Raw genomic sequence first — 25,926 nt, 5'->3', positions numbered from 1 at the left:
ATACCGTGAAACATGTGTTCAATTAAATACTTTTAATAGTCTGAATTTCAAATTTGATAAAAATTGGCCCCTATTTTAAAAAAAAATCTATACATACTTTCAACCCCTTATTTGCACCCTTAGGGGAAGAATTCTAGAAAACCATGAAACATATGTTCAATGAAATACTTTTAAGAGTCTGAATTTCAAATTTTATAAGAATCGGTGCCGATTTAATTTTTTTTCCATATAAACTTTCAACTCCCGATTTGCACCCTTAGAGGGAGAATTCTTGAAAACGATGAAACACGTATTCAATTAAATACTTTTATAAATCTAAATTTCAAATTTTATAAGAATCGGTGCCGATTTAAATTTTTTTCCATACAAACTTTCAACCCCTATATCACCCCTTTAGGGTTAAAATTTTTCAAAATCCCTTCTTAGTGGATGTCCAGATTACAAAAGTAAACATCTGTCCAAATTCCATGTTTCTACCATTAGCGGTTGCAGCTGTGCGTGCGTCTTACCTCAGTCAGTGAGGATAAGTCCTTTTATATATATAGAAGACTAGCGGACGCGCGCAGCTTCGCTTGCGTATTTAGGAGTGAATTCTAATAACCCATGAAACATGTGTTCAATGAAATATTTTTAAGTCTAAATTTCAAATTTTATAAAAATCGGTGCCGTTTTAAAGATTTTTCCATACAAACTTTCAACCCCTTATTTGCACCCTTAGGAGGTGAATTCTAGAAAACCATGAAATATGTGTTTAATTATATACGTATAAGAGTTTGAATTTCAAATTTTATAAAAATCGGTGCCGATTTAAATTTTTTTCCATATAAACTTTGAACCCCTATTTCACCCCTTTAGGGTTAAAATTTTTCAAAATCCCTTCTTAGTGGATGTGCAGATTACGAAAGTAAACATCTGTCTAAATTTCACGTTTCTACCATCAGCAGTTACGGCTGTGTGTGCGTCTCACCTCAGTCAGTGAGGACAAGTCCTTTTATATATATAGATACCAGTATAAATTTCAGAACTCGACAGAAAGTGGGGAACGAAGTGTCACAACACTACCTACTACACTACAATAGGTTCCCTCTGCCTACTCTGATGTGTGCGGGATACAGCGTAAAGCTAAAAAATTATAAATTTGTAAAAAATGGAATATTAATTTTACATTCTAAGTAAATACAAATTGGTTAAAAATCATTAACTACAGCTAAACATGTAGTTAAAATTGAAGTTATTTAATACTAAACGTATATATAAGTACTGTAAATGACTTACGCTTAAAAATTTCACGTCACGAACTTTCTCCAATACTTAATACGGCTAAAGCCCTTAATTGACCGGCACAAACTGTAAAACATACACGCTATATTAATAAGAGGACGCCTCGATAGAGTAATTTAACAAGTATTTAATACAAATCAGTGGATATTTTTATTAAATATACTTATATCTACTTATAAATGAGAAAGATTTATTTTAATTGTATTTTAAATATATATATATATATATATATATATTAAACAATATCCTACACACAGCACGGTAGGCAGAGGAAACCTTGTGTTAAGTGTCCCCAATTTGCGCCGAATTCTAAAAGCATTGTGTGTTGAGTGGCGGGACTCAACGCCGTGCTTTGCAACAACAACAAAGCGAAGAAATGGAAATATAAATTTAAATAAATATTTCATTTAAATTTATATTTATTTATTCCATTACCATTATGGGATCGAACATACAACCAGTCCGTTCACAGTTACACTTTGTGCCCCTCTGCCACAACTGGCCTCGTTACTCTATACTCTAAAAAAAAAAAAAAAAATATATATTATATAGATTTACTGTAATATAGTATAAATATTGTATAATAAGTATCCTAACTTAAAAATATTTGAAACTTTCGCTGTTCAAACTGTAAACATACGAATGAAATATTAAAAAAGTTCAAAATTTTCCGTCAACTATCTAATACGGTGTACAGTGTTATCGACCGCCCTCGCTCCCCTACTAAAACTACCCTTAGAATAATATTGACCCATTTAACTTCCACTATATAATAAAAAAATGGCTTATAATTGTAGATTAAAGCGTGAGAAATGGTTTCAGAAGGTTTATATGATTTTTTTAGATATATATGTATATAATATTAATATTTAATATCGTAATTGGTAAAGCAGTAAGCGCGACTGGTTATGGGTTCGATTTGTTGGTTCGCTCTGGTGTCGAGGGATAGCGCGACGTTAAGAACCGCCGATTAACACGAAATGCCTCCAGAATTCGGCGGAATATGGGGAATGGCGAATAAGTGTGGAATAACACTTTTAAAGAAACTTTAAAAAACTTAAGCTATTGTTTTTTTTATGATATGACAAATATGTTTTTATTACTTAAGAATATTTAGTGTTTAAGGTCTAATCTGACTCAATTTTATATATTTAAAAAAAAGAGTAAATTATATAATATTAAAAAGATAAAAATCATTATAAAATTGCAATATAATAACTCAATTAAATTAAAATATTATTCCTTACAAATTTAACTTTTTCACTTCGCACGATTAAAACGTCCATAATTTAAATGCGCCATAAGCATTATAATGCGGCAAAATTATGAACAAACGTCTAAAGCTAATTAAATACGAAATTGTAAATGAAAATACATTTATTTAGAATAGTATATATTTGTACTGAAGATAGAATAATTGTTAAAATTTGCATTTATACAATAAATGTATATATTTTTTTCATTTATATTCTGGATTCAATTTCCACTCTCGAAATAAATATTTCCATTTACTAGCCCTGACAACAGCAAGCAGCAACACGGCGTTAAGTTCCACAAATTGTCTCGCAAATTGGGCGGTGCGTAAGGAACCTTGCGTTAAGTTACTTTTATATTTAGTTTTACTCAAAGGCGACTATAGTAAAAGAATAGTATTACGTTGGAAAACCTCATATCGATCGCTCCTCGGCCACTCGCTCCACCGGCATAATATTGATTATGTTTTTCCGTCATGTCACGTTAGGGCTGTAATTATTGTTACAAGGCCGTGTTTCTTTATTCTGTACGTCAACTAAAGCTGTGTTTTTGATTATTTATTCATCATATTATAATATTCATCAAATGGGGAAAAAACATGTATTGCATACAATTTTTACATTTTTACTAGGGTATAAAAGCCCAGTTTATACATATTTTTGTTAAAATTTCTCTTAACTATTGCCAGTACAAACTTTTTTCAATTGTATCACAATCCTAATTTCAAGTTGAAATTAAATTTCACTAAAAATAATTATTTTAAAAAAAATATTTTGTATAAATATTGATAGAAAGGGCCGAGGTTAAAAACCATTTGAATAGATTGCTTTTAAAATTTTATAAATATTATAAATACAACAACTTCGAATATGTTATTCATAGTAAGGTTAAAAGTTAATAAAATTCGCAAAATTGGGGAACAGAATGTCTTAACACTAGGTTCCCTCTGTCTACCTTGTTATGAGCGAGCTACAACGTGGTCCAATATTGGTCCATATATAATTGATTGTTATTTATTATAATGCTTATAAATTAAAAGAGAAATACATATAGTAATTTGTATATAAAGTCATCTTTCATTTTAATTAGTTACTTCTATTACATTCTGAGCTGAGAGTCGTCTACAAAATCTGGCTTGAACGAAAAACTATCGTAGCATAATTATATATGTATAACAATATTAAACAACAAGCTACTAGTTATTAATTAACACTTTTATTAATAACTAGCGGCCCGCCCGCGGCTTCCCCCGCGTGAACTATGTTATTATTAATTTCTGTCTCCATGAGTACCTACATCTTATAAGTGATGTCCATGCAAAATTTGAGACTTCTAGCATTTGTATTAACGAAATTTCAGACAAACTTTCAACCCCAAAAACAGCCCCTTAGAAGTCGAATATTGCAAATTCCCGTCTTAGCGAGCACCTACGTCCTATATGTAACTCCTATGCAAAATTTCAGATCCCTAGCACATGTAGTTTCTGAGATTTCATGATGAGCGAGTGACCTTTCGATTTTATATATATAGATTAATTAATTAAGGAATAGATGCCAATACACACGAGACCATTTTGAAGATGGTAACAAAATATAACGATATATTTACTGGAAACAGGCAAAGCACGGCGTTCAATTCCGCCACTCAACACGCAACGCCTGGCGAAGTAATGAACGGAAGTGTCTTAATAGGAAAGGAGTATCTTAGTTCATGAGGTTCCCAGGTTCCGTCCGCCTAACTTGCTGTAAAGTTCTCACATAACTTTAATTAGCTAACAGCTTGAGCTTTCAATTAGGTTTATCTGTGGACAGATTTTATTAAATCAAATAAAATGGTTCATTCAGTATTATAAAATGAATTTTGTTGAATATTTTTAACGAAATGTAGGTTTCATTGAAATTTCAGCCAAAATTCTCTGCCTTTGTTCCTATGTTTTGGCTTACGTAGTTTATTGTTGAAGGTATTATATTTCGTTCGTGACGGATAAAATTGGAGCGAAAAATGACAGAGTATGATAGATATATAGCCAACATGTTCGTATAACCGCGGTTGTGCGGAACGGTATTCCGTTACTAGGTTTTGACGTTTTCGATATTTTATTTCATTTTTATAGTAAATCTTTTAGGTTTCGTTTTTAAAATAAACTAGTGGACCCGAACGCGGCTACGCCCGCTTGAACTATACGAATATTTATAATATTATTTTCAGTTTTCAATAGAGAGATGCGTTAAGCAAGCTCATTTTGGGTGACGTTTTCTAACAACAAACTTTGCAAATCGTTGCTTAGCACCGGTTGCATAGCGACGGTTGTTATTAACATGGCAGAATAAATTGCATGTCAAATTAATAAATATTTTAATATATTGGTATATATCGAAAATATTAAAAATATGAGAAAAAAAAATATCCTATGTTCATCCCGAGACCCTCAAGTATCTCTATATGAGTATTTCATCACAATTAAATTAGCGGTTTGACCCTGATTGTGTAAAAGACAGACAGACAGACAGACAGACAGACAGACAGACAGACAGACAGACAGACAGACAGAGTTACTTTCGAATTTATAATATAGGTATGGATAATAAGAAAACGTATCAGTATTTTTAAATATGCAAGAAATTTATATGTATTTATATATTTATTCAATCAACAAATGACTGGAACGAAACAAATAAAAATACAGATTCTTTTATCTCGATTAGAGCCCACGGCGGACGTTTATAGTAGTTGAGGGATTGCACGTCGACTCTAACTTGTCTGACTTCCACTCATAATAGTTTATAGAGAAGCTGGTGGCTTAGAAAATACAAAGGAAAATCTTATTGTGTGTTTTCTTATACGATTTCCATATTTTAACATTATATATACCTAGCTGCGAGGCCAGCAGCGACCAGCGCAGGGGTAGAAGCGTGCAATTCTAAATACGTCAGGATGTGGATTCGATTCCCATTTGAGGACCTTACTCGCAATGCCTTCAGAATTTAGAGAAAATAAGAGAACGGAAGTGTCTTAATAGAAACGAATAGATTTAATACTAGGATTTTCTTAACACTTTAATTTTATTAATACAAAAAAATATTTTTCTTTTATATCATTATTACCATAAATTTATTCTGCAAGATTGCTTTTCGGATCGATCACCTGTATTTTCCGTGAAATCGGCCTGAGCCATAAACGTGGAAATGTTCTTTGATTCCCTTTCAGTTGTTTTCTTTATCGTAGAAACGAATAGGGTTAGAGATCACGCGATTCTACATTTAAGCTATTCCGCGCCGACACTTCAATTTACATCAAATCCTGGGAAAATGGTGTTATTTTTTTATGAGGCCTGTCGTGACCAGGTGCACAATCGTGTGACTGTAATTGCGACAGGGTGTGAGTTCGATTCCCACTCGAGAAAATGATATATTTAATTTTTTCGTCCTAGTGTCGAAGCAAAGCGCACACTCAACACATAATGCCTCCAGAATTCGGCGAAAAATTGAGTTGATAATCGGTGGCGAGTGTCTTAACACTAGGTTTTCTACGTATACTAGAGATGTATCTGTAAAAATAATTTCACTAAAAGTAGCTGCCACAATAATTTGACCTGTTTGACCTGTAATTATAACACTACTAGTTAATCTTCCAATAACATCGGTTCATTATACAAATTGATACTGTAAAAACAAATGTTACTATGATATCAGCGTGCAAGTAATGCAATAAATTATACCGCCACTTTATATTTTATATAAGCGTAGAGTAGTAAAAAAGCAGAAAAAAGACATAAAAATTCAAATTAAATCGATCCTCCAAAAAAGGTAATTTTTTTTAGACTTCATCATAAAATTCGGAGGAACTTTCTAAGGCGAGGGTGAAATTCTAATTAATTAATTAACTTTAAGTTTTTTACAATGAAATTTGACACTTTTAAGATAAACGGCAAAAAAGTATTTTTTAATAGTATACAATTAAATTACTTAAGAATTATTATAAAAAAAGCTTTTAAAATCCATGTTAAAAAACTACATGAATCACAGTTACATTAACAATCGGGAACCTACTTTTCCCAGCAATATTTCATTAACAATTGGGAACCTACTTTCCCCAGCAACATTTCATTCAGAATACACCTTTTTAGTGTTCCAAATAAACTCGCTATTACATAATGCAGATCTTGTCGCCAAGTTTGTGAAGACCTAGTTCCATTCTTTATGTAGTCAGAGCTCCTAGGTTATTGTATGAAATTCCTTTGTCACATTTTCATAGGAACGATTTAAATCTTCTTAAAATTATTTTTACACCTTTGTAAGTTTCTCGAGCGAGGCAATGAAAGATGTTACCGCTAAAACTAACTTTTCTTGCTTAAAATTAAAAAATTAAATCAGCTTCACGCAGTATCCCGCACACAGCAGGGTAGGCAGAGGGAACCTAATATTAAGACACTCCGTTCCCCACCTTACGCCGAATTCTGAAAGCATTGCGAGTTAAGTGGCAGACCTCAACGCCGCGTTTTGCCTCGACTGCAGAGCGAAGAAATAGAAATATAAACGTAAATAAATATTTCACTTCCTCGAGTGGGGATCGAACCCACAACCGTCGCGTTACAGTCACACCCTTGTGCCACTGCGCCTCTACGGCCTCAAATATAATATCATTAAGTAGAAAATACTCTTCCTTTAATATTCGAATAGAGCTCTTCAACAGATAACGATTGCAGATACAAGCTTGATCGATTACATTACTATTGGCAGATGTTCCACGAGCTCACTTGTAAGAGAAACTCGACCAAATCCATGCAGTTTTAGCATCCAATATTGAGATAACGATATTAATTGATAGACGGAACCATTCTGTTTTATCTAGAATTCTAAACCTATAGTAGAAGCTTCTGGAAGCTAGTAATCGCCACTTCAATTAATGAGTATGTTATGTACATATTAAAAATATTTTTTGCCTAAAATATAAATATCTTAATAGAATTGAAATTTGAAGTAAAAATAAGCATTATATACTTATCTTTTGAATAGTTTCCTTTTAGTAGGAAATGTGTAAAATTCCCTCTACGAAAGTTGCCAGTTGGCTAGAATCCATGTCATATGAATTCTTATTCGGATTTACAAGATTTTACTGCTTTATATAGATAGGGATATGAACACATTTATTCATATTATAAATAATTTTTATTACATTTTTTTTATATATGCAGGTACTATAATAGCCAAATATTTATAAAAATTAAATAATACTAGCCAAACCTAATTATATACAACAACTGCTATACTATTATATATTAAGATGGAATCTTAAAAATTCCTTTAATGGAAAAGTGAAAAAAGCATACTCCCAATTTTCAAAAAAGTAGAAAATATAAACTTAACTGAGAATTAATTACTTGTATTTTGTATCCAGTTTAGCATGGCACTGCGATAGTTTTAATATTCGTTCGATTTAATTTATTTTCTACGTTCTCTTTATTTTATTTTCCCGTTGTATCCCGCACAGAACAAGGTATGCAGAGGGAACCTAGTAACCTAGTAAGATACTCCGTTCCCACCAAAACACTTCTTGTCTCCAGCATTAACATTCAAATAAATTCTTTCTTTCATATCAATACGTTTTTTACACCTATCATATAATCAGTAGCAAAAATAAACAAAAAAATTCTACTCTAACTTTTATTTCCAGAAATTTATATTAAATACAAAGGTTTTCGGAAAATGTATTATGAAAAATTCTCCACTTATCCTGGAGCAGTTTCAAGTGCTTGTGAAAAGCTTGTTGCTTAATACGTTTTCTTAACATATTAAACATTTATTTTAATAATAGATTTATTTAAACGTTATACTATTTACATAGCTAATTCAGTTCTTAAATAATACGTGGTGCAAGAGTACAAGAAACACACGACTGCAACGGGTTCGATTCCCACTTGAAGAAATGTATTAAACTAATATTTTAATTTCCTCGTTCTAGTAACGAGGCAACGCGCGGTGTTGAGTTCCACCACTCAACACGCCATACCTCTAGCAGAAACTCTTCAGCGGAAAGAGAGACGCAGAAGGGTCTTAATTTTCCCTATGTCTACTGTGCTATCTGTTCTTAAAATCGTGAAAAATTTAAAGCGAGACTTGAAGAAAATCATGTACCTACCTACTCGAGCTTTTTTACTATTTCAGTGGATAAATGTTTCTCAAGATGAAGAGTAGATACAGAAGAAGACAGTAATGGACCACTAAATGCTCTGTTCCTGATCCGTCATTATTTTAAGTACATTTGATACCGACGTAGCTCAGCGACACAGCGTCTGGCTATAAAAGTATGAACTTTACGGTTGTGTGTTCGATTCCCATTTGTGATAGTTGAACAAGACAAAGCCACCGTTGAATTCTGCCATTAAAATTGGGTGGAATGCATAAATTACAGTTTGTAATTAAAATCAGCTTCCCGCTGTAGCCCGCACACATCAGGGTAGGCAGTGGGAACCTATTGTTAAGACACTCTGTTCCCCATTTTTCATTCCCGGTTCCTGGTCTCCCTCTGCCTTTCACGCTATGTACGAAATAAAGCGTGAAGCAAGAAAATACACATTATAATACGAACGCAAATTAGCGTATTAAATAATCCCGTAACTTAAGCGGACGAAGCCGCCAGCGGATCTCTAGTCGTATATACAACCATGTAACTAGAACTTAGCATTACCAAGAGAGTTGTAAAGCTAGTTAGTTCAGGCGCAGAGGGAATGCACAATGTTAAATTCCCTGAGTATAATTCGTATCTATAGAAGCTTATATTATAGTAATTTTTGTTCCATATTTTCTTAGTAAAGTAAAAAAATATATAGTAAATATAAACCATATTTGCCAGTCCCTTTGGTTGTGGGTTCGATCCCCACTCGAGGTGATGAAATATTTATTTAATTCTCTGCTCTGGTGTCGAAACTGGAGACTGGAAACTGGAGAACGGAAGTGTTTTGATGGGCGCGAAGTCTCTTAATACTAGGTTCTCAGGTTCCCTCTGCGTACCCTGCTATGTGCGGGATACAACGAGAAAATAAAATAAAGAGAATATAAAAAATAATTGAAATCGAACGAAAATTAACTTCTTTTACCAACTCGTATAAGCTACCTGATATCGGCCGCGTCGTGGAAGCACATTTGCATTTTTATTACATACACTTTACAGTTTTATTTATAGACACTTCATCTTCGTTCCGTTCTGATTATACTGGAAAGAATCAAATTCTTCATGCTTCTTACTAATATCTTATACCTACTTTATCCATTTTTAATATAGTATTAAATATTAATTTATTTGACAAAAAAAAAATCTTGGAATATAATATGAGTCTAAAATTGGAATAATATCAGCTTCACGCTTTATCCTTAGCGGGGTAGTCAGAGAGAACGGAGCACCAAACTCTCCGGTCTCTACACACCTCTTTCGCCTCGTCCCCTGTCAGTAACGCGTGACCTTTCTCCAGTATCTCTGATATTGTGTTTTCGAAGGTCCACCGAGGTCTCCCCTACCTACCTGGAAATTAATTAATTTCATTTCTCTAAATAATTAAAGCGCAATTTCTAATGTCTAGAATTTGGACGAAAAGCGGAAAATTGAGTATCTTGACACTAGCTCATGCCCCCCATTTTTTATATTAACAAAATCGGACAAGCATGTTGCTGACTCTCTTCATTCTCTAATGAAGAAAGAAGAAAGAATACATGCATATTTTTCATTTTTATAGGCTTAATATCCATGTTATAATTATTTTTACTAAATTATAATAATAAATAAATATAATATATTTTTATGATTCAGGTCAAATCAAATAGACCTATTGACATCTTTGTTTCGTCAATATTTGTTTTGATTTCAAAGACAAAAGATCGCTTCGATTAAACAGAACAAAAACAATGAATTGTTGATGTCATTTTTGTAGTCATCTTTTTTAGAAAACAATGAATGAATCGTTTATTTATCTTTTAAGAAATTATAGAAAACAATCTGCTTAAATATGTATTTGTGTAAATTAATCCTTAGGTTATGGGTTCAATTTCAATTGGAGAAATTCATTTTTTTCTATTTCGTTACAGTTAACGACACTTAACCCGCAATGCCAACTAGAATTCGGCCGAAAGTGGAGAACGAAAGTGTCGTAATCGGAACCGAGAGCCTTAACACTATGTTCCCAGATTCCTTCTGCTAAACATAGCTGCTGGATGGACATTAGCTTTTTATTTATCTTTATAATTTCATGTTAACCACCCCCAAATGGAAATAGAACTCACAACCTTTTAGAAATAGAACTCGCAACCTTTCTATATTAATAGTGTACGTTGTAAACTCCGTAATAGTTATTACAGTCTCTTATTTCATATAATTAATAGCTAGAAGAAGAGAAACTCGAGCATACCATGCTGCACCTGGTGGTACAGTTTCCACCAACATTACCGTTCGTGCAAACCGAATGAAAGTTTCAACAACAATACTCGAACTGCGATTACTGAATGGCATGTAACAGTTGCTCTTGATTATAGCTGAAATCGAACATTTTACTTTGAATTACTATTAATTATAAACAAATAAATCAGCTTCACGCTGTATCCCGCACACAGCAGGGTAGGCAGTAGAGACCTAGTGTTAAGACACTCCGTTCCCCACTTTCTGCCGAATTCTGGAGGCATTACGTGTTGAGTGGCAGAACTCAACGTCGCGCTTTGCCTCGTCACCAGAGCGAAGAAATGGAAATATAAACTTAAATAAATATTTCACTTCCTCGAGTGCGTATCGAACCCACAACCGTCGCGTTACAGTCACACCCTTGTACGGCTGCGCTACGACGGCCACAGATTATTATAGACAAATGTTAAATATTAACTTGAATTAATAGCGATTTACATAATTATATAATTCTTCTTTTAGCTTTCTTGGTATCGTATATTAGATGACAAAATACAAATTTTAAAATATCTATAAGTAACTCTGTTAATTATTATTTAAAAGTTAATAAATTATAAGCAAAAACATCATTTTTAGAAAAAGCTTTTATTTAAACGCTTTAAAAAGGAGAAAATAAAATTTGTCTTTTAAATTTTAACTATCAACTCATAACCTCATTGTACACCATTTATATGATCATAAAAGCTTGTCGCGCGATTTACTTGTGTAACTAAACTAGTGCTAATTTAATTATAAAAAATCTGCTAAGTTTCAATTTTTAAAGTTTCAATTTAATTAAATATTGATTAACGCGACAAGCTTTTATGATCATATAAATTGTGTACAATGAGGTTATGAGTTGATAGTTAAAATTTAAAAGACAAATTTTATTTTCTCCTTTTTAAAGCGTTTAAATAAAAGCTTTTTCTAAAAATGATTTTTTGCTTATAATTTATTTTTTACTTTTTAGTTACCACTGGCTAGGTTTCTCATACTAGAGACATGTACCACGATTCCTCTTCTATGGTTAGGAATGCTGTTGGCGACACTAGACCCTTCCCGATTACAGTGGGGGTTCACCAGGGCTCGATTCTTAGTCCGTTCTTATTCAATGTAGTGCAGCCTCCGTGGCTGATGATGTATGCCGACGACATAGCACTCATTGACGAGAACCGACTGACGCTGGAGCGTAAAGTGAACCTCTGGAAGGGTACGCTTGAGAACGGCGGTCTTAAACTAAATGTGTCGAAGACCGAGTATATGGCCTGCGGGAGCCCGGACTCGAGCACGATCCTTATAGGTCCTGAGCCAGCCGTTAAGTCAGAAAAGTTCAAGTACCTTGGATCCGTTATGCACGAGTCTGGAGGCATCGATCACGATGTCCATGGCCGGATAAGTGCTGCCTGGGCCAAATGGCGGGAGGTCACTGGTGTGGTCTGTGACCGAAGAAAACCGCCAAGCTCAAGGGACTGATATACAAGAGCATCATACGACCGGTTCTTTTATACGGCAGCGAATGTTGGCCAGCACTATCTCGGCACACTCAGGAGCTTCACGTCACGGAAATGAAGACGCTGAGGTGGATGTGCGGCGTAACGCGGTCTGACCGCATACGAAACACATTCGTTCGAGGTAGTCTTGGGGTCCGTAACGTAGCGGATAAGCTCCAAGAGCGCCACCTGAGATGGTTTGGCCACGTTACGCGCCGGTCTAAGAACTATGTCGGATGCAAGTGCCTTGCTATATCAGTTCCTGGAGTGAGACCTCCTGGACGCCCAAGGAAGCGCTGGTTGGATGTCGTGATGCCGCATATGAGAGCCAATGGTCTACCCACCGAGGACGCAAAATACCGCGCAAAGTGGAGTAGGTTGAGTAGGAAGACAGACCCTGGCAATAGCCGGGATTAATGCCAGGAGGAAGAAGGTTTCTCACACTAGATGTCATATTATTTTTCTAATTATTCTCGGCAAGCCCTTCATTTGACACCCGTATTGCAGATATGCATAAATAATAACTATTCCGCCATCTTAGATGTTCCGCCATATTGTATTTAGAAAAACGTCACATTTTTTGAGTTACTCTTAACGAGCCCTTTCAATAGATATCCATATTGTAGAAGTAGACTAAAATTAACTATTCGGCTATCTTGGATGGTCTGCCATATTGGATTTAGAATGACGTTAGATTATTTTTCGAGTTGCTCTCAATGAGCCCTTTCATTTGATATCCATATTGCAGAATTGCAAAAATAATAACTATTCGTTCGACTTGGATGGTCCGCCATATTGGATTTAGAATGACGTCACATTATTTTCCGTGTTGCTCTCAAGAAGCCCTTTCATTTGATACCCATATTATAGAAGTGCATTAAATATAACTATTCCGCCATCTTGGATGGTCCGCCTTATTAGATTTAGAATGACGTCACATCATTTTTCAAGTTGCTCTTAAGAAGCCCTTTCATTTGATACCCGTAATGTACAAGTGCATCAAAAATAACTATTCTGTTACTTTGGATGGTTCGCCATATTGGATTTAGAATGACGTTACACTATTTTTCCAGTTACTCTCAACAAGCCCTTTCATTTGATACCTATATTATAGAAGTTCATGAAATATGACTATTCCGCCATCCTGGATGGTCCACCATATTGTATTTAGAATGAAGTCACAAACCTTATTGTGCATTGTCATCCAAACCAAACGTGTATACAAAATTTCAGCTCAATCGTACGAACATACCTTTCATTATATGAAAGCACAAAAAACTTGAATCGTGTCAATTCTATTGCATTTCAAGTGATGTCACATTATTTTTGTAATTGTTCTCGGCAAGATCTTTCATTTGATACCCATATTGCAGAAGTGCATAAATAATAACTATTCCGCCAACTTAGATGTTCCGCCATATTGGATTTAGTATAACGTCACATTAATTTTAGAGTTACGGTCAACGACCCATTTCATTTAATATCTATATTGTAGAAGTAGACCAAATAGATACTCGGCTATCTTCGATTTCCTTCTTATGGGATTTAGAGTGACATCACATTATTTTTCGAGTTGCTCTCAACGAGTCCTTTCATTTGATACCCATATTGTAGAAGTACATTAAAAACAACAATTCCGCCATCTTGCATCGTCCGCCATATTACATTTAGAATGACGTCACTTATGTTATCGTGCATTGTCATCCAAAGTAAACGTGTATACAAAATTTCAACTCAATCGGTTGAAGATATCTACTTCAAAATTGAGCTCCAAGATTTCACCCGAACCCACATACATACATTGCAAGTTAAATAAAACCTTTTAAAAATAGGCCCTAAAATGACAATATAAAAGTAAGTTCAGACAAAAGCTTAAAGCTGCAACTTCTCAGGCTTTACAGCTGGTTAAATATTTAAAAGGTGATGTTCCTACTGGATGCTCGCCCCCGCGAATATATTATGGGCGCTGCCTAAATTGTGAACCGCATGAATACCTACGCTTCAAAATGAATGCCTTCTGAACTGTGGAATTGTTTGATTTATTTAAATATTTGTGGAAATTTCATTGGTAATTTTAAAATTTACCTTATTTAATATGATATTTGTTTAACCACTTATAGATGTAAAAATAAATATTACTAAAAATGTTTATTATTTCTGCGCTTTTCATATAAAATCATCGAATATTCTTTTTTATTTAAAATGTAATAAATTACTAAATTATATTTATATATTACATACATATATTTTACTCTATTACCTCCAAAAACATATGGACAGGTGTATTAAATAGTTATTTTAAGAATAAAATCCATTTTCTATTCATAATTCTCGTCAAAGTTATTTACAGTTTCAGACGGACTATAGAGCGATTCGAGTGCTAAAGTTATTATTAAATAAGATTACCTGGATTCAAATAGATTTCAATAAAATCAAAGAGGGAAATATTTATAGTACTTTTATTATATAACTGCTAAATAATTTCATAAGCTAACTAAAACATATATGTATTTGTACGTTCATCCATCCGTGTTTGTCTATTCATATGTATACATTTTTATTGTCAGCTTTGCACCATATATAAATATGTTTGTATAAAAAAAATCAGCTTCACGCTCTATCCCGCACACAGCAGGATAGGCAGAGGGAATCTAGTGTTAAGACACTCCGTTCCCCACTTTATGCCGAATTCTGGAGGCATTGCGAGTTGAGTGGCAGGACTCACACCTCGCTTTGCCTCGACACCAGAGCGAAGAAATGGAAATATAAACGTAAATAAATATTTCACTTCCTCGAGTGGGGATCGAACCCACAACCAACGCGTTACAGCCACACCCATGTGCCACTGCGCCACGAGGGCCTCGTGTGTTTGTATTAATTGATGTAAATTAATATAATTCCCTCTTTTAATCCAATAAAGATTTTATTAAATACGTCTATATACTCGTACATTTTACTACAATGTTTCACATATACCCGAGCTTCGCAACTAAACTTCCATTAAGTCGGGATTTATACAATATAGGGCGATGCAGATGAAAATCTGCTTTCAATGCGTCATTCATATTTAGATGTAAAGAGAATACCGACTATATGCTTGTAAGTTATTAGTGTTTTAAGAAATTATTAAAAAATAATAAGAGACTAATAACACTATTAGTGTAGAAAGTTTTTTTTTATTCACGCTGTAACCCGATCATAGCAAAGAAGGCAGAAGAAACTTGGGAACCTAGTGTTAAAACTCTCTATTCTCATTAAAACACTTCGTTCTCAATTTTCCGCGGCATTTTTCCGAGGAGGAGGAGGAGGAGGAGCATGTTGAGTGGCGCAACACAACATTTTGAAAAATTTAAAACACTGAAAAACAATTACAAAAATAGTAAGAGGCTTTAGAGGATACGGGTATATGAAAATTGAACACAAAGCTGCACGAGCTTCATGGTAACCATGGCAACGTTATCCGGATCATCCGATTAACAGGGATTTACCAATGTTTGTGCATAAATATGCTTTAGTGGAAAAGTAATTACTGTATACGTTAATATTTTTATATGCTTATATGCATAATTATGTTTTTCATGTGTTTTCGTAATTATTTTTTACGTAAAGAAAATTATGTGTAAAATGTAAATAATAATAATTAATTATTTCACATAATTTATCGGTTTTTTATGTATTGCTTAGTTTAGATAAAGCTGTATCTACATACTTATAAGATATTCCTATGAAATATTGTAAAAAGGTCAAATTTCCAATACCAAAACCATTCTCGTAAAGAAAACTGATACAGTTATAATATAAAGAAACATATATAATGGTGACTCTATTTTCTTTAATAAAAACAAAAACCAGAGTGTGACTGTAAACGCTATATGTCGTGGGTTCAATTCCCACTCAAAGACAATTTAATATTTTTATTTCCTCGCTCTGATACCGAGGAAAAAGCCATTCTACACTCATTGCCTCATAATTTGACGGAAAATGAAGAACGAAAATTTCTTTCTCTTTCTCAAGTCTTAACACTAGATTCCCAGCTTCTCACTGCCTTCTCTGCTATTTGCGGGATAGAGCGTGAAGAAATTGTCACTTTCAAATGCTAAGATTAAATTTAAAATATAACTTATCGTCCATTTCTCATATTTTCTCACCTCAACCAAAGCAATGCTTCGCATACGATAACATAATCATAACTAACATATTCATACAAAATATTTTCTTTCATACATTTACGTTTGCATTACACTATTTTGCTCTCCTATGTGAAAATACATAGAGTTGGATTCAGTACTTTAATTTGGGCGTGTGCCAGAAATAAGAGATCCGCTGCAGGTTTACTCTACAGTCTACACTCAGATTAATTGGGAATCGTTATAGCAACACAAAAAGAATTTTGTATTATTTTCTATTAATTTAAGTAACTTACGAGTATGTTAGTTTTAGTAGGAGAAAATAGAAAATTAATTTCTCGCTTTCCTATCTTGAATTATGGCAAGCAAAGAACGGGTCAAATGCGAGTCGGTTTCGCATACCGAGGGTTCCGTACCAATTTCAAAATTGTTCAACGGGAAGTACAATTTATAAAAATTGCCAAACTTAAGTTTAAGGAGGTATGCACTCATGAGGCACAGTGCCGCGTTGAACTCCGCCACTCAACACGAGAATGTAAACGATATTTTCTCAACGAAAACAGAGAGCCCCAACACTAGGTTCCCAACTTCCCTCTAATAAACAATAATGTTCTATTTATATGTTCACAACGGGCTGTGAGAGGGTTAGAGCATACTCCTCCCGGTTGATTGCAGCTAATCAATTTGTTGGCCGGCGCTCGCGAGATACTCTCGATAATTACTCTCAATTGAACTGTAATAATCGCATTGCAGCATCCGTGCAGCGTGCTGGTCGTACTATTCCAATGCTGTTAGCACTAATTACTTTTATATTTTATTAATTATTTTCTATTTTATCTTACTCATAATATAAATGAGGGTAGTTGTGTTCAACACGCATTGCCTGCAGGATTCGACGGAAAATGGGGAACGGAGTGTTTTGACATTAGGTTTCGTCTGCCTATCTTGTTGTGTACGGGATAGCCAGCAGGAACCTATAGTGAAAATACTAAAAAAAATATATTATAAATGTGAAGAGAGCCTCCCCTAATGCTTTTCATTCCGTCCGGTCCTGCGCCCATTGAATCCCGCGGATTCCTCTTGTCTTCTTAAGGTCGTCGGTCCACCTGGTTGGAGGGAGGCCTGTACTCCACGATTACTAGAAACGCATCGATCCACACGGGTCACCGGCCTCACGGTAACTAATCGATATCAACGCACAACGCGAGGGAATCGATTAATGTTTCAGCGACACAGCGACTTATTGATATTTTTATTTACATGTTGTTTTTTTATATTATTTTTCTATTAGCTTCATCACTTCCCGCCGAAATCTGGTGGCATTGTTTGTTGAGTGGCGCAACACAACGCCACACTTTGCCTCGTTAACAAAATATTAAACATTTCGCTTTTCGTCGCCTTTACACTTGCATGCTTCTGTCCCACAGCCACGACTGGCCCCAGAGATATGAGATAAAGCAAAAAGTATGAAAAATTAGTATAAGTCTTTATAATTTCTATTAAATTTCTTCAAAACATGAAAAAATCATTGTAATTAATTTTCATGATATTTTATTTTAATGTTTTTTTTAAATAAATATATGCCATGTTGACATACTAATTGAAGATACCAGATTAAACAAACTTTCTAGCTGCGGTTAAAACAAAACTGTTGTCCATTCTATTAAACCTAAGTATAAGTAAAGCTAAAATGAATTAAAGACTTAGAGGGATTTATCTACAATACATACCTCTGAGTGCACAACCAGTATATATAAGTAAAAATCTTATACTATAAGGTTCTATTGACTGTAAAATCGACTGGTTGTGGGTTCGATCCCCACTCGAGGTAATGAAATGTTTATTTAAATTTATATTTTTATTTTTTCGCTCTGATGTCGTGGCAAAGCGCGGCGTACAATTCCACCACTAAACATGCAATACCTCCAGAATTCGGCGGAAAGTGGGGAACGAACTGCCTTAACACAAGGTTCCCTCTGCCTACCTCTGCTACGAGCGAGAAAATAAAGTTAAAAGTGAGAGCGAGAATCGAATTCTTGACACAACCTGTTGCGTTTACAGCCCACGCTGTGCCACTGTCGACGGCCTCTTATTTTTATTTCAAATGGTGATATTCCTAAATATATGTATAATATATATTGTATATCCATACCTATATTATAAATTTGAAAGTAACTCTGTCTGTCTGTCTGTCTTTTACGCAATCAGGGCCAAGCCGCTAATTTAATTGTGATAAAATACTCATATAGAGATACTTGAGGGTCTCGGGATGAACATAGGATACTTTTTTTTCTCATATTTGTAATATTTTCGATATATACCAATAGATTAAAATACTTATTAATTTTACATGCTATTTATTACGCCATGTTAATAACAACCGTCGCTATGCGACCGTTGCTAACCAACGATTAGCAAGGTTTGTTGTTAGAAAACGTAACCCAAAATGAGCTTGCTTAACGCATCTCTCTATTGAAAGCTGAAAATAATTTCATAAATATATTTAATAAATATACGTATAGTTCAAGCGGGCGTAGCCGCGTTCGGTTCCACTAGTTTATATATATGGATCATTATTCGTCAAGTAAGGCCTCTGTAGTGCAGTTAAAACAATGTATATAAATGTTGAATGAGTCGCGGGGTCGAGGGTCTGACCTATATACCACATACCACATACTACGTACTACGTAGAGTCTCTAACTGTGATGTCTCTAACTTGCATTTATAATTGTGTGTTTTAATTAAACTTTTTTTGAATACGAGAGCTTTTAATATAACACCTTACTGGACTAAGTAAAATATATTAATTATTTTTCTTATATTGGTTCCTAAGTCTCCATGTTTATGAAAAGATGAGGCCAGTCGTAGCTCAGAGGCACTATAAACTGTAAAATCAACTCGTCGTGAGCTCGATCCCCATTCGAGGAGATGAAACATTTATTTAAATTTAGATTTACATTTCTTAGCTCTCGCTCAAGGCAAAGCGCGGAGTCCCCTCACTCAATCCACAATGCCTAGTCCCCTCACTCAATACACAATGCCTCCAGAACTCGGCGGAAAGTGGAGAACAGAGTGTCTTTAACATCAGGTTCCCTCTTCCTATCCTGCGGGATACAGCATGAAGTTGATTCAATATGATTAGATTCAATAAAAATATTGTTTAGAAGTTGTATATGGCGTATTAGACGGTGGAAATAAACTCCGTGTTTTGTTTTTATTATTCTTATTAATATAAAATATTTACTATATTAAAATTAATATTAGAAGTCGGCTAGATAACGTACACGTACGAACATAATTTCTATTTAAAATACACCCTTAACTTACTCCTATAACGATCGGGGGTAAAAGAGTTCCTTCTAAATAACCTCCCATTGACATCTTCACAGCCTGCAAACATAAACACCAGCTGTTTCGGTCCCTTTAATTTATGAAGAAATTCCGCAAGTCGTATTTCACAGGACATTACCCAGCATCATAATGAGGTACTGAAATATATCTCGTTGGAAGGGTTAAGGAAACTGTTTAGCGAAACACCTCTTTTCAGGGACGTTAGCCGAAATGTTTAGAGTACGCTTTTAAAAATTTATTACTTGTGCCCTTGAAAAATAGAAAAAACTAAATAATCACGCAGTATCCCGCAACAGGATAGGCAGAGGGAATCTAGTAATAAGACACCCCGTTCCCCACTTTCCATTGAATTTGTCGAACTGTTGCGTGTTGAGTAGCAGAACTCAACGCCGGGCTTTTGCCTTGGTGCCAGAGCGATAAAAATAAAATCTTAATAAATAATCTATATATATGAAAGGACTTGTCCTCACTGACCGAGGTAAGACGCACGCACAGCTGCGATGGTTGAAACGTCAAATTTGGACAGATGTTTACTTTCGTAATCTGGACATCCACTAAGAAGGGATTTTAAAAAATTTTAACTCTAAAGGGGTGAAATAGGGGTTGAAAATTTGTATGGAAAAATTTTTAAATCAGCACCGATATTTATAAAATTTGAAATTTAGATTTTTAAAAGCATTTAATTGAATACGTGCTTCATCGTTTTCTAGAATTCTCTCCCTAAGGGTGTAAATAAGGGGTTGAAAGTTTGTAAGGAAACATCTTTAAAACGCCACCGATTATTATAAAATTTTGACTCTTAAAAATATTTAATTAAAAATGTGTTTCATGGTTCTTTAGAATTCACCCCCTAAGGGTGCAAATAAGGGGTTGAAAGTTTGCATGGAAAAATCTTTAAAACGCCACCGATTATTATAAAATTTGAAGTTTAGTCTCTTAAAAATATTTAATTGAACATGTGTTTCATGGTTTTTTAGAATTCACCCCTAAATACGCAAGCGAAGCTGCGCGCGTCCGCTAGTTATATATATATCCCCGAGTGGGGAACCCACAACCTTTACGTTACTATCAAACCCTCGTGCCCCTGCACCACGACGACCTAAATTGTATTCTATTACAGTCGTAATAAAACACAATTTACTTAGACGTATACGAACGATGAATCTGAGTTAAGTTATTTATTTATACAGTTTATTTCCAATAGCAATAGAAGATATGAACATCCCTAGAGATTGTTTTCAGAATCGAATAAAGGTATGTTAAAAGTTTTTGTTTCTCTTAGATTGAATTGGTAGATTGGTATACAATAATTCAATTGGTGTGACTGTAACGCGACGGTAGTGGGTTCGATCCCCACTCGAAGAAGTGAAATATTTATTTACGTTTATATTTCCATTTCTTCGCTCTGGTGTCGAGGCAAAGCGCGGCGTTGACTTCTGCCCCTCAACACGCAATGCCTCCAGAATTCGTCGGAAAGTGGGGAACGGAGTGTCTTAACACTATATTCCCTCTGCCTATCCTGCTGTGTGCGGGATACAGCGTGAACCTGATTTGATTTGATTTTAGTTAATAAAATATTTTAATGTTACTTAATTTCCAATTCCCATTCTCTAACCGCGGGACGCAAATGTATCATGAATTGGACTGAAAGCTATTTGCGTATTATTTGAAATGAATGTGCACTTAAATTGATTAAAACACTGCCATAACTAATTTTAATTTCGAACACAGATGTTTTAAAACTTTTTTCAGCTTCACGCTGTATCCCTCACATACCCAGCATAGAGAAACTAGTGTTAAGACACTCCGTTCCTCATTATCCGCCGAATTCTGGAGGTATTACGTATAAAGAGCGAAAATCAACACCGTGCTTTGCCTCAAGAGCGAAGTAATGAAGATCAAATATTTAATTTCCTCGAGTGGGCATCGAACCCACTGCCAGTCACGACTGTCCTAAATTATAATATTAGAATATAGGTCGATTGCCTGTCTGCTGGATCGTGATTTGAAATTGATACAATGCCTACCACTTCAGTCTAAAATATAATCCGGCTGTGTAGAAATTTGCATATTTATTGCTATGTCTATTTGCTATAGCTACGTTTGTAAATACATTGTTTATATGATATACACATATATACAGCTTCACGCTTCACGATGTATCCCGCACGCAGCGGGTTCGGCAGAGGGAACCTAGTGTTAAGACACTTCGTTCCTCCCTTCCTGGAGGCATTGCATGGTGGGTGGCAGGACTCAACGCCGCGTTTATTACATACTCGTATATATTTAATATTTTTTGATTTGAGATCCAATGAATGATCCAACGAGTGCTAAACACCTATATATAAATAAGTAATTTTGATTAATTTATAGTAAAAAACTGCTCAAGTACGAGTTGGACTTTTTTTTGGTTCCGTATCAATTTCAGGATTGTAGATTAACGGGAAATACAACTTTTAATAGTTGACATAGCTTCGGGCACATTAATTTTATTATTGTTTATATTTATTGTAATAGTATTTATCTGTTATATAGGAAGTACTCTATAGAACTGATATATGACGAATTTCATACAAAATGCCTTAAAAACTATGTATAAATGGTCGTATTTATTGATTGCGTTAACTTAGAAGCTTATTTTTTCTGAATTTCAACTTCACACCTCACACAAAGTAATCATATTAGGAGTTCTGTTTTTACCTTTAAAGGTACGAAACCCCAAAAAACTATATCAACAAGAACTTAAAAGTTGCATTTTATTCACGATTTTTTAAATAATGTTACCTCAACCGTACTACGGTCATCTTTACCGATAATTAATTATAATATAATAGACATAATTATATTATACGACCTCGAAATACGTAAGCTATATGGAAATCCGATGAGCAAATTACCAATCAATTTTGACGCCTGAGAGCAGCATCATGACAGCAGACACAGACTCGAGTAATTGCATTGATTTATTGGAATTTCGTGCTATCGATGAATATCTAATAAGGTATTACAAATTTGTTTTAAATAAAGTAGGTTATATTTCGTATTCACGAGATGAAGATATTTAGTAGCATATATTTTTTCGAGGTGGTGCTAATCTTCTTCTTTTTTGTTCTAATATTTAAATTTGTAATATTAATATTAGCTATGCTTCTCAATCACGACAATATCTGACAATAACTTCTTCTCTTTATAGGACCTGCAGTCTACCTGTCCACCACCTGTAATACCTGTGTCAATTAATATCAGAGCACGAGGGGCCAATTGGAAGCAATTAGCTGAGATCATACCCACCCTGAACGCTCGACCGGCAAATTAAATCGTAGTCAAAGCAAATCCTATTTACTTGTGGCTTATGGGTTTTGGGCCAGTGCCAGTATCTGGAGGCTGCGTGTTGAGTGTCAGAACTCAACATGCTTCTCAATCACGACAATATCTGACAATAACTTCTTCTCTTTATAGGACCTGCAGTCTACCTGTCCACCACCTGTAATACCTGTGTCAATTAATATCAGAGCACGAGGGGCCAATTGGAAGCAATTAGCTGAGATCATACCCACCCTGAACGCTCGACCGGCAAATTAAATCGTAGTCAAAGCAAATCCTATTTACTTGTGGCTTATGGGTTTTGGGCCAGTGCCAGTATCTGGAGGCTGCGTGTTGAGTGTCAGAACTCAACACTGCTTCAACGTTTTTAAGTATATTTTATAAGTTATACTTCCCGTTGACCTGCTGACTGACAGACTTCAGGATTCATCCTAAAATTCTCGCAGAAACCTCGGTGAGCTAATCATACCAGGATTTTATTTTAAAAGCTTTCGATTCGCAACAACATTACTGTTGATATTTACATTGTACGTCACAATATCTCAAGTGAAGAAACCTCAAGCTGCCATTCTGCAATTGACCTACATTGGTGGATCGATTTAAAGTTAAAATTCTTCGTGAACCTCAGAAATATTTTCAAAAGAGGTCATGTCAGAGACTGCAGGAGGAGGAGGACGCGTTAGGGAGCTCGCTGTTTACGTAATGAGGTGTCGACGGGTTCGGGACGAACGTTTATTGTTGTTATCTACACCTACCTTTTCGCATATAAAACTTCTATATTATGATTTTTATGTCATATATTCAAGGTTTTGATGATATTGGTGGGATTAAATATAAAAAAAAATATAAGTTTACATACGTCCGTCGGTTGAATACAAAAACTTTATACTCTATACATAGTCTGACAGTAATATAAATTTTAAAAAATAAATTAAAATTAAATCTGCTTTACGCTGTATCCCGCACAAAGCAAGATAAGCAGAGGAAACGTAGTGTTAAGACAGCATTGCGTGTTGAGTGGCGGAACTCAACCAGAATGAAGAAATGGAAAGATAAATGTAAATAAATATATCACTTCCTTGAGTGGAGATTGAACCCACAACCGTCGTGTTACAGTCACACCCTTGTGCTGCTGCGTCACGACGGCCAGTAATATAATTAAAAATAATAATTCTTTTCTTAAAGTAAAGATTTCTAAACCCAATTTAAAGCCTCCAGTACCTACCTCAGCGAAACAAACTGAAATTTACATACGTGTAGATAAATAAGCGATATTCGCAATAAATATTGTTAAAAACGTTTTAACATAGCAAATTAAATAAACTTGCACATGACGCGTTCACCAGTGGCCATGTTCTACAGAGTTAAAGCGAGTAATCCATTTACTCGCCACTTCAATATCGCGTCCTGTTTACGTAACATACACTATTCGCCTGCATCCCTAATTGCATTTTAGATAAAAGTTAGTTTAAATGACTAAATGGAAACTCTGATAGGGTTACCGTTGTTGGGTTTATCACTGCAGTTTTCTTGGGAACCTTTTGAATCGTCACCTGCCCCCGAATTTTCTATCCACAAAGTATGTCACAAACTCAAATATTATCGACACTTGCCACATGTGCGATTCCATAGGAACTTCCTTCCACACGCTACGCAACTGTGGCAGTGTTTCCAAGTCGATACTATTTGGGTACCTTCAAAATCGCGTTCATCTCCACCGTAAAGACTGACAACGAGTCTGCCTCTGGTGCTACAAGTGACCTGTTCGCTCGATTGCCTTGTCGTTTCCATAAAAAAATTAAAGGGGATGGTTTAAACTCTAGTTAGACAAGTTAGTTTACCAGATATCTCAATAATATTATTGTATAATCGCTATAATAAATTGTAATATTGTGTCGTTACAAATAAACATATTGCATGAATTAAAAATTAAAAGTGAAATAATATTGGTGCCTTTTAAGGCAGTCGTGGTGCAGTGCAGCTGTTCGTTGCAGATTCCATTCCCTCTTGAAGAAATGAATTATATTAAGAGGAATTGTAACATTGAGTTCAAGACTATCAAAACAAAATAATATAAAAAATATTGCCTCATAAAGACAGACTTTTCATTTCTCACAGAAAGTTAACATATTTTACAACGAAAATGGAAAACCTCTTTGGAAAATGCTATCACCTAAGAAATCACGAATCACCAGCAATATATGGAATGTTTAGATTTACTGAAGAGTGAGAGAGATGAGTGATATTTTATATTGGCAGTGTTTTAAGCTGAGTGCTTCGAGCTTTGAAGCAAATGGTGCCCACAAGCGGGTGCGATTTATTATAGTAGCCGTCACTGACGAGAATTTATTTCACGTAGAAGTAATGACTATGATTTATTTTAATTATTTAGCTATTGCTATGCTAATAAATGAAGCAGCTTCATGCTATATCCCGAAATCAGCAGGGTAGGCAGAGGGAACTTAGTGTTAAGACACTCCGTTCCTAATTTTCCGCTGAATTTTGGAAACATTGTATGTTGAGAGGCGGAATTCAACACCCTGATTTGCCTTGACACCAGAGGGAAGAAATAATAATTTACTTATTTATTTCTTCGAGAAATTATTATTTATTTATTTATTTATTTCTTCGAGTGGGGATCGAACCCACAACTAGTCGCGTTGACAATCACACCT

The 25,926-nt window shown here is 34.8% G+C and overlaps 1 protein-coding gene across 2 annotated transcripts in view; it reads left to right on the top strand.

Moving 5' to 3' along the window:
- Nucleotides 1-25,926, top strand: part of LOC146536325 (uncharacterized) — a 124,930-nt gene that overhangs the window by 78,111 nt on the left and 20,893 nt on the right. The window lies entirely within an intron of this gene.

Source organism: Heliconius melpomene, chromosome 9, assembly GCF_056956725.1.
Source record: "Heliconius melpomene rosina isolate 202511_hmr_F chromosome 9, ASM5695672v1, whole genome shotgun sequence".
Taxonomy (NCBI): Eukaryota; Metazoa; Arthropoda; class Insecta; order Lepidoptera; family Nymphalidae; genus Heliconius; species Heliconius melpomene.
Note: the sequence above shows the minus strand (reverse complement) of the source record. Positions and strands in the feature narration are given on the sequence as shown.